Source organism: Stomoxys calcitrans, chromosome 5 (assembly GCF_963082655.1).
Source record: "Stomoxys calcitrans chromosome 5, idStoCalc2.1, whole genome shotgun sequence".
NCBI classification, from domain to species: Eukaryota; Metazoa; Arthropoda; class Insecta; order Diptera; family Muscidae; genus Stomoxys; species Stomoxys calcitrans.
Window position 1 is genome coordinate 88,734,667 of NC_081556.1, and position 13,888 is coordinate 88,748,554.

General features: G+C 39.5%; 1 protein-coding gene and 1 long non-coding RNA gene across 2 annotated transcripts in view; one reads left to right on the forward strand and one right to left on the reverse strand.

Annotated features, from left to right (window-relative positions):
- LOC106086636 (uncharacterized) overlaps nt 1–13,888 on the forward strand; it is a 308,384-nt gene that overhangs the window by 118,097 nt on the left and 176,399 nt on the right. The gene's annotated exons all lie outside the window — the stretch shown is intronic.
- On the reverse strand, nt 1,035–13,530 carry LOC106086638 (uncharacterized). Its single transcript, XR_009398281.1, has 3 exons — nt 10,376–13,530; nt 10,092–10,251; nt 1,035–1,121 (listed from the first exon to the last, which is right to left on the reverse strand). It is a non-coding gene; the product is annotated as an uncharacterized LOC106086638 (long non-coding RNA).

The window sequence follows — 13,888 nt, forward strand, 5'->3', positions numbered from 1 at the left end:
AGGATCTGCTTAGTAACCATGAAGATGTACCAAAAGTTTTAAGTGACGATTTAAGAGTTAGCTGTGAGGACCTCCAGAATGAAGAAACTACAGAATAGCTGCTGTGTTCGTATGCTGCACTGGCAAGCAGAAAAATTTTCACTTACGGTTTGTTTATTTTTCTTTCGAGACGAGCGCAATGATCAGAGATGTAAATGGAAAAGGATAGCCAATGATAGCAACACACACCAACCACTATGGAAGCGTTTCGTTTTTGGTTAGAAGACTTATCAACCAGATTAGGTGTGATGGCTTCAAGGGCCGTGCGTTGGTATGTTGTATTTGAATCGTATTAATAGCGAAAACGCATCTATGATACAATTACCACATTAACCACGCTCGACAACCTTGTCTATTAGCTGTACTTTTTCCCAATGCATGTATTTTTGTGTAATGACATACATTCTGTATTGATTGCTTCGAACGCCATCAATAGGCAACGGCTATCGCTGTTGCTCCGTGTGCCCAGGTTCGAATCCCTGCCGAGCTCTGCCGAATCCTTTCATTTTTAAAGTTTTTTACCTGTTAAGGCGAAGATGTTGGTTGTTTCTCTTTCGAGACGAGCTCAATGATCGGACATGTCTTAGAGGACATGTCTTCATTAGCGGATGGAAACCGTCGCAAGTTATAAGGCTTTTTAAAGCGATCTGAATGGTTCATGGTGGGAAATAGAAGGCATTTTCCTTCTCCTATTCCTGTTGTGTCACAGTGGACTAAAATGCCCATAGCAGATTGCTACTAAAACAATCTTCTGCATTCTAAGCCTACTTTGTTAAAGTTACAGTTTCAGAAACATTAATGTAATGTAATCCCTGTAGAAGTGAATCAACGATGAAAACAAATTTTTTGCTTTATTTACACTTTACTATTCACAATTTGACCTTTTCCATACACCTAACATTCTTCAGGTCGAACGCAATGACCATTCGAGTGTCGAACAAAGTTCGTCTTACATTGACATCCAATATAACAATTGAAAGTACAAATTCCCCTTTCCAAAGGGTTATCACAGGTTAGGGGACATGCAAAGCCGCAAGTTGTGAATTCTTCATTTGGACCACAGGAAGGAATTGGAAAACGAGCTAGAAAAATAAACAGAAGTAAAAGCGTGATAAGTTCGTCTGGGCCGAATTTTGGGTACCCACCCCCAAGGATTCCGCCAATTTTACTCTTATTATTGTATTTTAATTATTTTGAAACATTCAAGTAGGGTATTGATTGAGGCTTCTATGGTCTCAAAAAATCATATAGACCTATATTTATTTATGACCCATTGGGGTGGGATAAGTTGTGAGTATTGAGGATAAAAGTGTACTTCAGCCAAAGGATGAAAACTGAGGTTCTAGGGGCTCAAGAAGCTAAACCCGAGATCGGTTTATATGGGGCTTTATTAGTTCATGGGCCGATTCGAATCCTACTTGGCACAGATATTGGAAGTCCGAACAGAAATGGTTTTGCTAAATGTCAGCCAAATTGGCTGAAAATTGAAAGAAGTTCTTTCTATCCAAGTAGAATGGAGCTCAAGAAACCATATCCGGGGATCAGTTAACATGGGGGCTATATCAGTCTTTAGTCCGATTCAGAGCATGCTTCGCTCAAATGTTGAAATTCTGAACAGAAGTTCTTGTGCCAAATTTCAGCCAAATAGGATGAAAATTGGGGCTTTAAAAGGCTCAAGAAGCCCCTAGAGGGATCGGATTATATTGGAAGTCTAAACAGAAGTTCTTGTACCAAATTGCCGCCAAATCGTAGAATAAAAAGGCTTCTAGGGGCTCAAGCAGCGAAACCCGGGGATCGGTTTATATGGGGACTATATCAGTTTATACACCAATTCGGATCGTACTCGGCAAAAACATTGGAAGTCCGAACAGAAGACATTTATGGCAAATTTCAGACAAATTGGATGACTACTGAGGCTTCTGGGGACTCAAGTAGCCAAACCCCGGATCGGTTTACTATATCAGTTAATAGCCCGACTCGGACCACACTTGGCATAGATATTGGAAATCTAAACGGAAGACCTTGTCCTAAAAATTTCAGCCAAATCGGATGACAATTGGGGCTTCTATGGGGCTAAAGAAGCCAAATCCGAGGATCGGTTTAAATGAGGGCTATATCGGCCTTAAGACCGATTCAGAGCATGTTTCGCTCAAATGTTGGAAATCTGAACGAAAGTCCTTGTGCAGCACTTCCAGCCAAATCGGATGGAAACTGAGGCTTCTACCGGCTGAAGAGATCATAATCAGGTTTCGGTTTATTTGCAAATTTGCCCATAAACACTCCATTAAGTAAAAAGGGCAAACTTCTCATAAATCAATGAGTGCTGTCCGATTCAAGTTTAAGCTCTATAAAAAGGGACCTCATTTTTATAGGCTAGTCCAAACGATGCGTCGCAGAGCGACAACTCTTTGTGGAGAAGTTTTTACAGGCCTGCCATACCAAATGGTACAGTACCTCACAAATGTCGCCAGCATTAGGAGGAGATAACCACCGCTAACAATTTTACTGATATTCTCGCCACGATTCGAACTTTTTCAGTGTCACAGGCGGACATGTAAACCTCTGCGCTACGGTGGCCTCTTCGATTTATATGGGGGCTTAATCCAAATCTAAACCGATCGGTTTATATGGGGGCTATGTCAGTTTGCAAACCGATTAGGATCATATTTGGCACATATGTTGAAAGTCATAACAGAAATTCGTGTACCGAATTGCAGCCAAATCCGATGGAAATTGAGGCTTCTAGCGGTTAATGAAATGAAAATCAGAAATTGCTTTGTATGGGGGCTATATCAAAATCTGAACTGATATGGCCCATTTGCAATACCCAATGACCTACATCCATATGTGGTATATGTGTAAAATTTCGAGTGGTTAGCTTTAAGTCGAAATCTAAATGGAATATCGGTCTTTATGGCCGCTATATATAAATATGATCCGTTCTGGACAATAAATATTCCGTTCGAATGTCGGGAGTCTTAATATAACTCACTGTATCAAATTCCTGTGAAATCGTATAATAAATGCTTCCCTAATAGGCTTAAGACTCTTAATCAGCAGATCGGTTTATATAGCTGTTATATCCAAATATAACCCGATTTGACCGGTTCAAGAACTTAACCTGTGTGTAGAAAAAATTCGGGACTGAGCCAAATTTCAGCACAATATCTCAATTTTTGATGGCTCTAGCGTGATTACAATAGACGGCCGAGCAGACGGACAGACGGACGGACAGATGGACGGACGGACAGACGGACAGACGGACAGACGGACAGACGGACGGACAGACGGACGGATAGACAGACGGACGGACGGACAGACGGACGGACAGACGGACGGGCGGACAGACGGACGGACAGACAGACGGACAGACGAACGGACAGACGGACGAACGGACAGACACACGGACACAATTAAATTGTCTTAGAATATTACGACGATCAAGAGTATATAGGGTCGGAAATGGATATTTCGATGTGTTGCAAACGAAATGTATAAATGATCATACCCCCTATCCTATAGTGGTGGGTATAAAAAACTTAAAAAATATAATGATTACTAAAAGTAAAATACTAACCTGCTTGAACTGTAACAGATAAAAATGCTAGAAAGGCAAACAAAAAAAATTTTGCCATTTTAAACCAGTTCTGCAAATGAAACTTCAAGAACGTTGATAATCGAATTAAAACTAAGTTTTTATGTGGCTATGGCGTTTGCTTTTATATATATTCACGCTACGCACCTTATCAAAAACATTATTTATGATTCCATGCAAACATACATTGGGTAATATCTTCCTATATGTATATGAAAGTGTTTTTGTTTGCTTGTCTGTTCGTCTAATTATTTGTTTGTCTCTATGTTTTTTGACCTTATTTTCTGTATAGACTCAAAAAACGATTGAACTGATTTTCTTAAAACTTCCACAGATTGTGTAGGTTGGCTAGGAAGACTGTATTTAATATTTGGATATGAAAGGAGGAACGGGGCTGAGCGATATAAATTGAGATCAACATGGGACTCAAATTAAACGTATATATGAGAGAAGAATTTCGAAACATATACATTTGGAGTCAAGTCTCAGTAAGGCCGTCACACCCCAAAACAACAAAAACAGATATCAACATTACCTACTAGGTCTCAGGATGATACTCTCTTTGCCTCTGAAAACCCCAAGTGGAAATAAATATCGAAACGATAAACGATTCAAAAACAAGTAAAAGCGTATTAAGTTCGGCCGGGCCGAATCTTATATACTCTCCACCATGGATCGCATTTGTCGAGTTCTTTGCGCGCTATCACTTTTTAGGCAAACAAAGAATAATGAATAAGAACTGTTGTGCTATTGGAGCTATATCAAGTTATAGTCCAATTCGGACCCTTGTGTAATATTTCAGTCCATTCGGATAAGAATTGCGCTTTGTAGGGGCTCAAGAAGCAAAATCGGAAGACCGCTTTATATGGGAGCTGTATCAAGCTATAGATCGATTCTGACCATATTGCACACGGGAGAAGCCGTTGTACAAAATGTGTGCAAAATCACTTCTCATCCGCGCACTTTTCATCCGCGCACTTCTCAAGAAGTCAAGATCCCAGTTCGGTTTATAGGGCAGTTATCAAGTTATAGACCGATTTGCGTTATTCTCCTCACAGTTTTTGGGAGTCATATCAAAACACTTCATGCAACATTTTAGCCAAATCGGTTGAGAATCGGTTTATATGGCACCCATACCAGGTTATAGGCCGATTTGAACCATACTTGGCACAAAGTTTGGAAGTGATGCCAAAACACCACGTACAAAACTACAGCCAAATCGGATCAGAATTGCGCCCTCTAAAAGCTCCAGAAGTCCAGATGCAACATCGGTTTATATGGCAGCTATATCACATTATGAACCGATTTGAACTATGCTAAGCACAGTTGTTGAAAGTGATTCCAAAGCACTACGTGCAAAATTTCAGTCCAATCGGATAAAAATTGCGCCCTCTAGAAGCTCAAGAAGTCAAGACCCAAGATGGGTTTATGTGGTAGCTATATCAAACCATGGACCGATTTGGTCCATTTACAATCCCAACTGACCTACCCTAACATGAAGTATGCGAAAAATTACTGCTGTCTCTTTTCATCAGATTTTCTGCTGATACAGCAAACATTTTAGCGGTTTTTACCAACAAATTTCTCTTTGTGTAATCATTCTGTTTGCAAGACCTCGAATATCGGTCTGCGATCCCATAAGGTATATATATTCTTGATACTATTGACATTTCTAGTCGATCTAGCCATGTCCGTCCCTCTGTCGGTTGATATCATATCGAACGAATGATGATACCTACTTGAAATTTCGCACATGTTCCTTTTTATTGGTGTTGGTCGAAATGGGAAATATCGGTTTAGATTTTGATATAGCCCCCATATAAACCGATCTCCGATCTCCCTAGAGGCCTCAATTTTCATCCGATTTGGCTGAAATTTGGCACAAAGACTTTTATTATCACTCTCAACATCCGTGCGCTTGGCACGGCTCGTAATCGTTTTACAAACTGATTTAGCTCCCATATAAAACCAATAACAAGATTTCACTTCTTGAAATCTAAGTAGCCTAGTTTTTTTGCCGAAATTTTGTATGCAAAGTGCGTTTATACCCTACAATACCAAATACGGCCCATATTGGTCCATAAATAAGATTTAGCCCCCCATATAAACCGATCCCTGGATTTTACTTCTTGACCAACTAGAAGACCCAATTGTCAACCAATTTGACTGAAATGTTGCACTGTGTGTTTTATTGCGACTTCAAATAGCCGTGCCAAGTTTGGTCAAAATCGGTCCATAACCTGGTATAGCTCCCATTTAAACCGATCTCCCGATTAGTCTTCTACGGCCCCTAGAATAGAGCTTGCAAAATATCGATGGCACTATCGATACTATCGATATTTAATTTTTTTGTCTGAATATCGATTTGATTGATTGATTTTTTCCGATGGACACTATCGCAAAAGTTAAAATTTTCTGCAAAACTAAACACAAATAAGCAATCCGACACTGAATGTTTGCTTTAAGATGCATTTCGCCTATAGAGGGCGCAATTTTCCTCCCATGACTTCCAACTGACTTTAATAACCTTGGTTTTTGTATTGATATTGCTTCTACAATATATAAATTGATCTCCTGATTTTTATTCTCATTTTCGTTTGATATATAGGTGATGTGAAATTAACGATAATATCGGTACTATCGATATTTATTATTAAAACTATCGATAGTTTGCAAGCTATACCCTAGAAGCTATAGTTTGAGAGATATACCAGTGTGAAGCTGACACGAAGTGTTACAAACACAATTGGAAAAGACAGCAAAAATGTCAAAATATCTGGGAAAGACCTATATTCAATAAACGAGGGACCATTTGACCGTTGGTCTCTATTAGGTTTGGTCTCTATTAACTCTGAGTATATATTTTACTAAAAAGAAACCAAATATCCAAAATAAGTGCTCTGAATTTCTAAATGAAGCTCAATGGCCCTGAAACTCGTTGCCGATCTTGTCTGAAATGCATGTTCCATGTTTTTGCCAGTATGGTAAGTCGTATGTTATAAAAAAGTCATTTTTTTGCTATGAAATAAACCACATAGACTTTGGCTTTATTTTCACCATTCAGAAGGACATTCTATAGTTACACCCTTTCAATATGCATAACATTGATAAGGATAAACACAATTGCCATTCCAGTGTCGAATGAAATTCGCCTTACATTGACATCCAATGTAACAATTGGCGGTACACATTCTAGGTCCTAGAGGTTCCCCGCAGTGTGCGGGACATGCAGTGCCACAGGTGGTGAACTCTTCATTTGGACCACAGGATGGAACTGAAATACGAATAAATGAAGAGCATTAGGCTGTGTGAAAATCCAATCTTCGCAACTAAAATTCTAATTACTTACTGGATTGAACTGCAACAGCAAATAATGCTATGAAGGCAATCAAAAGCAGGAACTTTGCCATTTTGTATAAGAATATTGCCAACTATAGATCCCAAAGTAAGACTAACTTCCTACATTGCATTGCAGTTGCTTTTATATACGTTGGGGAACTCAAAAAAAAACATTGTTTGCGGTGCCATGCAAACATATATATCGACATATAATGTTATATGAAAGTCAATAAACAACACAGATGCGTTTCAGACAATAAAACTCCCAGTGAAAATAGATACATCTTCAAATTTCAATGATCTATCGAAAGAAATTCCATAGAATTGGTAGAATATAAACCATGGTTTATCGTGTGCTACAGCTCTCCGTATGCTACAGCTCTAAAAATGAACAGTTTGGTTTTTTACATTACAATCGTTGTTTAGGACCCTTGTGTTGTCTAAAATAAGGGCAAATCTGGTTATACAGGTTAGCTTACTCGAAGTGTTACCTATTTCACACTGATATATCTGTCAAACTAGAAATGACAGCCACATGACATTTGACTTATTGACAGCTGATTATATTGCCTACAACCCAATAAAAGTATTTTCTTTTTAGTTTAATTAAACATAAAGTTATTTGTCATTGAGTTCAAGCGTAATATTGTAACTGCATTCCATTTGACTGGAAAATCATAACCAGCTATTGTTGGCGAACTCAAACATCTGAAAGTGAACAAAATGTTTGTGTGTCGAAACATAATTCTATATAATTATACTGATAGCGTTACCAAACGTCATATTGGTGGAAAAAAAACAGTGTTAGCAGCTGAAATGGTTGGATATCCACGCCTTTGTAGCAATCAATGGATAAAGATCCGAAAAACGATTGTGTTTACATAACCCAGAGATTTGAGCCATCCGAAGTAATTTGTATACCCACCACCCAAGGATAAAGGTATATTCATTTTGTCATTCTGTTTGCAACACATCGAAATATCCATTTCCGATCGTATTAAGTATATATTGTATATTCTTGATCAGCGTCAAAATCTAAGACCACCTAGCCATGTCCGTCCGTCTGTCTGTTGAAATCACGCTACAGTCTTTAAAAATAGAGATATTGAACTGAAACTTTGCACAGACTATTTTTTTGTCCACAAGCAGGTTAAGTTCGAAAATGGGCTATATCGGATTATATCTTGATATAGCCCCCATCGGGGCTATCGGTCTATGAACCGCCGATTTGGGGTCTTAGGCCCATAAAAGCAACATTTATCATCCGATTTTGCTGAAATTTGGAACAGTGAGTAGTGTTAGGCCAGCCGACAACTTTCTTTAATTTGGTCTAGATCGGTTCAGATTTGGATATAGCTGTCATATAGACCGATCTCTCGATTTAAGGGTTTCGGGCCATAAAAGACGCATTTATAGTCTGATTACGCCGACAACTTTCTTTAATTTGGTCTAGATCGGTTCAGATTTGGATATAGCTGTCATATAGACCGATCTCTCGATTTAAGGGTTTCGGGCCATAAAAGACGCATTTATAGTCTGATTTCGCCGAAATTTTTTATTTATTGTCCGATTCCGCCGAAATTCGGGACAGTGAGTTGCGTTAGGCCACTCGACAACTTCCTTGAATTTGGCCCAAATCGTTTCAAATTTGGATATACCTGCCATATAGACCGATATCTCGATTTAGGGTTTTGGGGCCATAAAAGACGCATTTATTGTCCGATGTCGCCGAAATGTGGGACAGTGAGTTAAGTTAAGTCCCTTGACATACTCCGCAATATGGCACAGATCGGTCTATATTTGGATACAGCTGCCATATAGAGCGATCTCTCGGTTTTTGGTTTTGAGTCCATAAAAAGCCCATTTATTGTCCGATGTCGCCGAAATTTGGAACAGTGAGTTGTGTTAAGCCCTTCAATATTCTTCTTCAATTTAGCTCAGATCGGTTCAGATTTGGATATAAAACCGATCTCTCGATTTAAGGTTTTGGGCCCACAATAGGCGCAATTATAATCTGATTTCGTCAAAATTTGGGACAGTTAGTTTTGTTAGGCAGTTCAACAGTTTTCTTCAATTTGGCCTACATCGGTCCAGATTTTGATATAGCTGCCATATAGACCGATCTCTCGATTTAAGGGCTTGGGCCCATAAAAGAAATTTGGAACATTGAGTTGCGTTAGGCCACTCGACAACTTTCTTCAATTAGGCCCAGATCGGTCCAGATTTGGATATAGCTGCCGATATAGACCGATCTCTCGATTTAAAGTCTTGGCCGCAGAAAAGGCACACTTATAGTCCGATTTCGCTGATATTTGACACAGTTACTTAGGGTAAGCTTTTCGACATCAGTGTCGTATATGGTTCAGATCGGTCTATATTTGGATATGGCTACAATAAGACCTAAGTTCAACAAAATTCAACAATGACCTTTAAATATCCGTGTCAAATATGGTCCAAATCGGACCATATTTCGATAAAGCTACGGGGTCGCAAATTATGCACTTTTCACCGGATTATGATGAAAGGTGGTATACATATATACCCCAGGTAGTGGGTATCCAAGGTTCGGCCCGGCCGAACTTAACGCCTATTTACTTGTTTTCATCTTAACTGATGGTAAGGGCAGCTGTGACGACTGATGGCCGCCGCTCTTCAATCGTTTACTTTACGACTTACTAAGGGAAAACATTTTGGAATCTTCTTTTCAGGCGTATACCCAGAGAAATCTGTAACTAAAGATAGCAAAAAATATTTGTTGTAGCAAGAGAAAATGTGTTGAAAATGGGACAGCAGTAATTTTTTGGTAAATCAGCAAACATTTTATGCTGTTTTGCAGAAAAGAGTTGAAAGTAGCATAGTTTAGGTTAGGTTAGATTAGGGGTTGAAAAGAGGGTGCAGATATTAATATTCCTCATGCCCCTATAAACATACACCTAGGCCAGTGATCGGCTTGTTGTGCGCTCTGAAAACTAAAAAGTAACCTCGAAAAGGATTTATGTTAGGAATTCCGTGCTACATACAAAATCCTTAATTGTTTTCCGAAAGCCGGGCAATGACAAAGGAAATGCTTCAACGTCTCATCATCTTCCCCGCATGCCCTACACATGCTATCACTTACCGCACCGATTTTACATTAGTGAGCTCGTAGTCCTATTTGTCTTATTATGATACCAATAGCTATACTGACTTCCTTCTTACTTCCTTTCAGTAATAGCCTCGTCTTCTCACGATCTGGAACCCCATAGGATTTTCATCGTCCTACCGACCGTTTCGCTGTTCTACAGAGTTGCATGCGCGTTCATCACCCACGTATGAACATTCGCAATATGACAGAAAGCAAGAAATAAATAACTTGAACCATCCTTAAACTGCGCCATGTATCGTACACTTAGGTTTAGTTACCATTGATATGAGATCACAAAAAGATAATTTTGATTGAACTTCTATGGGTGAGGGTAGGCACCCAAACCCTTCTACCAATGCCCCCAAATAATTTTGTTGATGTTTCTCAGGAATTCATTGTTTGACATTTAAACAAATATTAACCCAATAAAACACTGGAAATTTTTTAATACGAACACAAATATGTGTCATAGTTGTTTATTCAGATGCAATCGTTTTGTGACTCAAAAATTTGTATATAAAAAATTTTTATTTAAAAAATTTATATTTAAACAAGTAAGAGAAGGCTAACTTCGACCGGGCCGAATTCTAAATACCATCCGCATTTGTCAAATTCCTGGCCTAGTATCTCTTTTTTGCCAAACAAATGATTATGAATTAAAATTTTCCATGTTATTGGAGCCATGTCAGGTTATGGATCGATTCGGACCATGCTTGGATGTTGGTGATCATAGTAGAAGTCATTGTGCAAAATTTCAGACAAATTGCATTACAATAGCGCCATCTATAGGCTCTAGAAGTAAAATCGTGAGATCAGTTTATATGGGATTTATATCAGTTCGAATAAGAATTGCGCATTCTAGAGGCTCTAGAAATCAAGATCCAAGATCGGATTTTATGGCAGCTATATTAAAACCCGGACCTAAAATGCCCATGTACGACCTACACCTATAGAAAGTATTTGTGCAAAATCTCAAGCGCTTCCTTCGAAAGTTAGTGTGCTTCCCACAGACAGGCGGAAGAAAGAACAGACGGACGGACGGACCGACGTGGCTAGATCGACTTAAAATCAAGAATATTTATGCTTAATGGGGTCTTATACCAATATTTCGATGTGTTCCAAACGGAATGGCGACGTTAATCTACTACCATCCGATGGTGGAGTGTAAAAAAATAAATGTGTCATTTCTATAATAAGAAATACAAAGATGTTATCAATACTATTTGCAAATACCAAACAATGCAAATATGCCAACGAACATACCAACAAGGAACAAACTAGAGACCATCGTGGCACAATGGGTAGCATGTCCACCTATAACTGTGAAGGCCTGGGTGCGACTCTTGGCGAGAACATTAGAAAACATTTTCAGCGACAATTAACCCCTTTTAATGAACACGAATTCCAAGCAACTTTGAAAATTCTCGAAACAATTCCGACTAGAAGTGTCGCCCTTGGTCTGTCACCATCTGAGAAGGCAAATTGAATGAGCAGGCGAACGCATTTTCTCACTTTCCGTCCGATTCTATAGTGGTACCAACACATAAAAGATGTTGAACGAGAGCGTGAATTACTTCGTGAACGATATGTTCACGTAGTAATCTCAACGACAACGCATCAATTTCCGATTAAAGCCGGGCAATGACAAAGGAAATGCTCCAAGGTCTCATCGTCTTCCCCCCGATTTTACATAAGTAAGCTCGTAGTCCTATGAGTCCCGTTAAGATACCAAAAGCTATACTGACCTCCTTCTTGCTTCCTTTCAGTAATAGACTCATCTTCTCACGATCTGGATCCCCCCATAGGATTTTCACCGCCCTACCGACCGTTTCGCTGTTCCACAATGTTGCAGGCGTCGACACGAAAGGCATCGGGTTAACCAAGTTTATTGACGGCAGTCCTCAGTCAGGCCTTCACCGCCAAATCGTCTGCCCTTTCATTTCCCCTTACTCCGTTATGGCCCGGCACCCAAATGATGCGGATTTTGCCATCCTCAGAGAAGGCGTTAATCTCCTTCTTACACTGCAAGACTGTTCGTGAGCTTACCGTGCTGGTTGTTATCGCCCTTATGGCAATTTTACTGTCGGCGTTAGCACCACACCACTTCACGCATTCCGTGATCGCGCGGATCTCCGCCTGCAGGACCATATTATGGTCAGGCAGTCTAAAACAGATCTCAGTCCCTGGGTTCTCAATGTAGACCCCCAGGCCCACTCTGTCTTCTAGTTTTAATCTTCCAGATGGCAATACTAGGGTTCCGTCAATCCAAGACTGTGCCGATGGCAGCAGTGTCTCGCACTCGACTTCAAGGTTGATCTCAGGTATCCGATCGGAAACCTCTTCCCTTCCTTCCAGGTTTCCTATCGTCGCCTCGATTATACCGCGATGGAATGAGCTGCTCCCATCTATTAATGTTTGAAGATTACTTCATGCGAATATTGACCGTGACTGCGCCTCAAATGGTTCATTCGCTTAGTCCCATTTAGGCATACTCTACATTCTTCCATGTTGTCTTCCAATGCATCAATTGAAGGGGGCTTGTCTGTATAGACATGAGCTTTAACATAGCCCCACCAAAAAATAGTCTTAAGGCATTAAATCGCACGATCTAGGCGGTCAATTGACCGGTCTCAAACGTGAAATAAAATGTTCACCAAACTCGCCTCTCAATAAGCCCATTGTTACGCGTGCAGTGTGGCATGTGGAACCGTCTTGTTGAAACCACATGTCATACAAGTCATTTTGGGCAAAAAAAAGTTGGATATCAACTCACGATAGCGCTCACCATTCACAGTTACGTTACGATTCTCATAATGTTTGAAGAAGTACGGTCCAATGATGCCACCAGCCCATAAACCGCACCAAACTGTGACTTTTTTTGGATACATTGGTAGCTCTTGCAATGCTTCTGGCTGATCTTCACTTCAAAATCGACAATTCTGCTTATTTACATACCCATTGAGGCAAAAATTAGCTTAGTCGCTCAACAAAATTTTTGCGCGATGATTTTTCTAACAGAGCACGCATTTTGATAATAAAATTCAATAATTTGTAATCGTTCTTCATTTGTAAGACTTTTCATGCTGGAATTATAGATCAAACTGAAGATGTTAGACAATGAAACAAAATAAGAAAGGCGAGTGAGCTGTCGAAACCAGCGTTGCCAAAAAGTTACTAGCTTAAAAATCACCCTTTATATAAAGACCATTCTTATATGTTTTCTTGTAAAAAGATATGCAGGTCTCTTGACTAGGAATCGACATTCAAAACCTACTCATTTCTATGGAGTTTTTACAATGACGTTGGAGAAACCTTCCACCTTCATATGACGTTGGAGAAACATTTCACTTTCAGTATCATTTCCAATCATATCACTTTTTATTTGACTTATTTATGCATGATTTGCACCTTTCACTGAATCAAATTCCAACGTTTAACAATCCTTTTCGGCTACACAATGTCCAGAAGAGTTCTTGAAATATCCTTCTTTACATTGACAGCCTATGTAACAGTTTAAGGTACATGGTCCTGGGGTTTTCTTTGCACAGGTAAGATGACACGGGGATCCACAGGTTGTATACTCCTCGTTTTCGCCGCAGGCATGCTCTGGTGGGGCTAAAATAACAGAAGACCCATTCAAATGTTGCTCCTTTCGAGCAAATCATAAATCCTGCCTACCTGATTGAACTGCTACAGCGAATATTGCTAATACTGCGAATAGAACAAAAATTTGTTTCAGCATTTTTGCCATTTTAAGAAAATGTAAGCGAATTGTTGAATATTCAAATTGC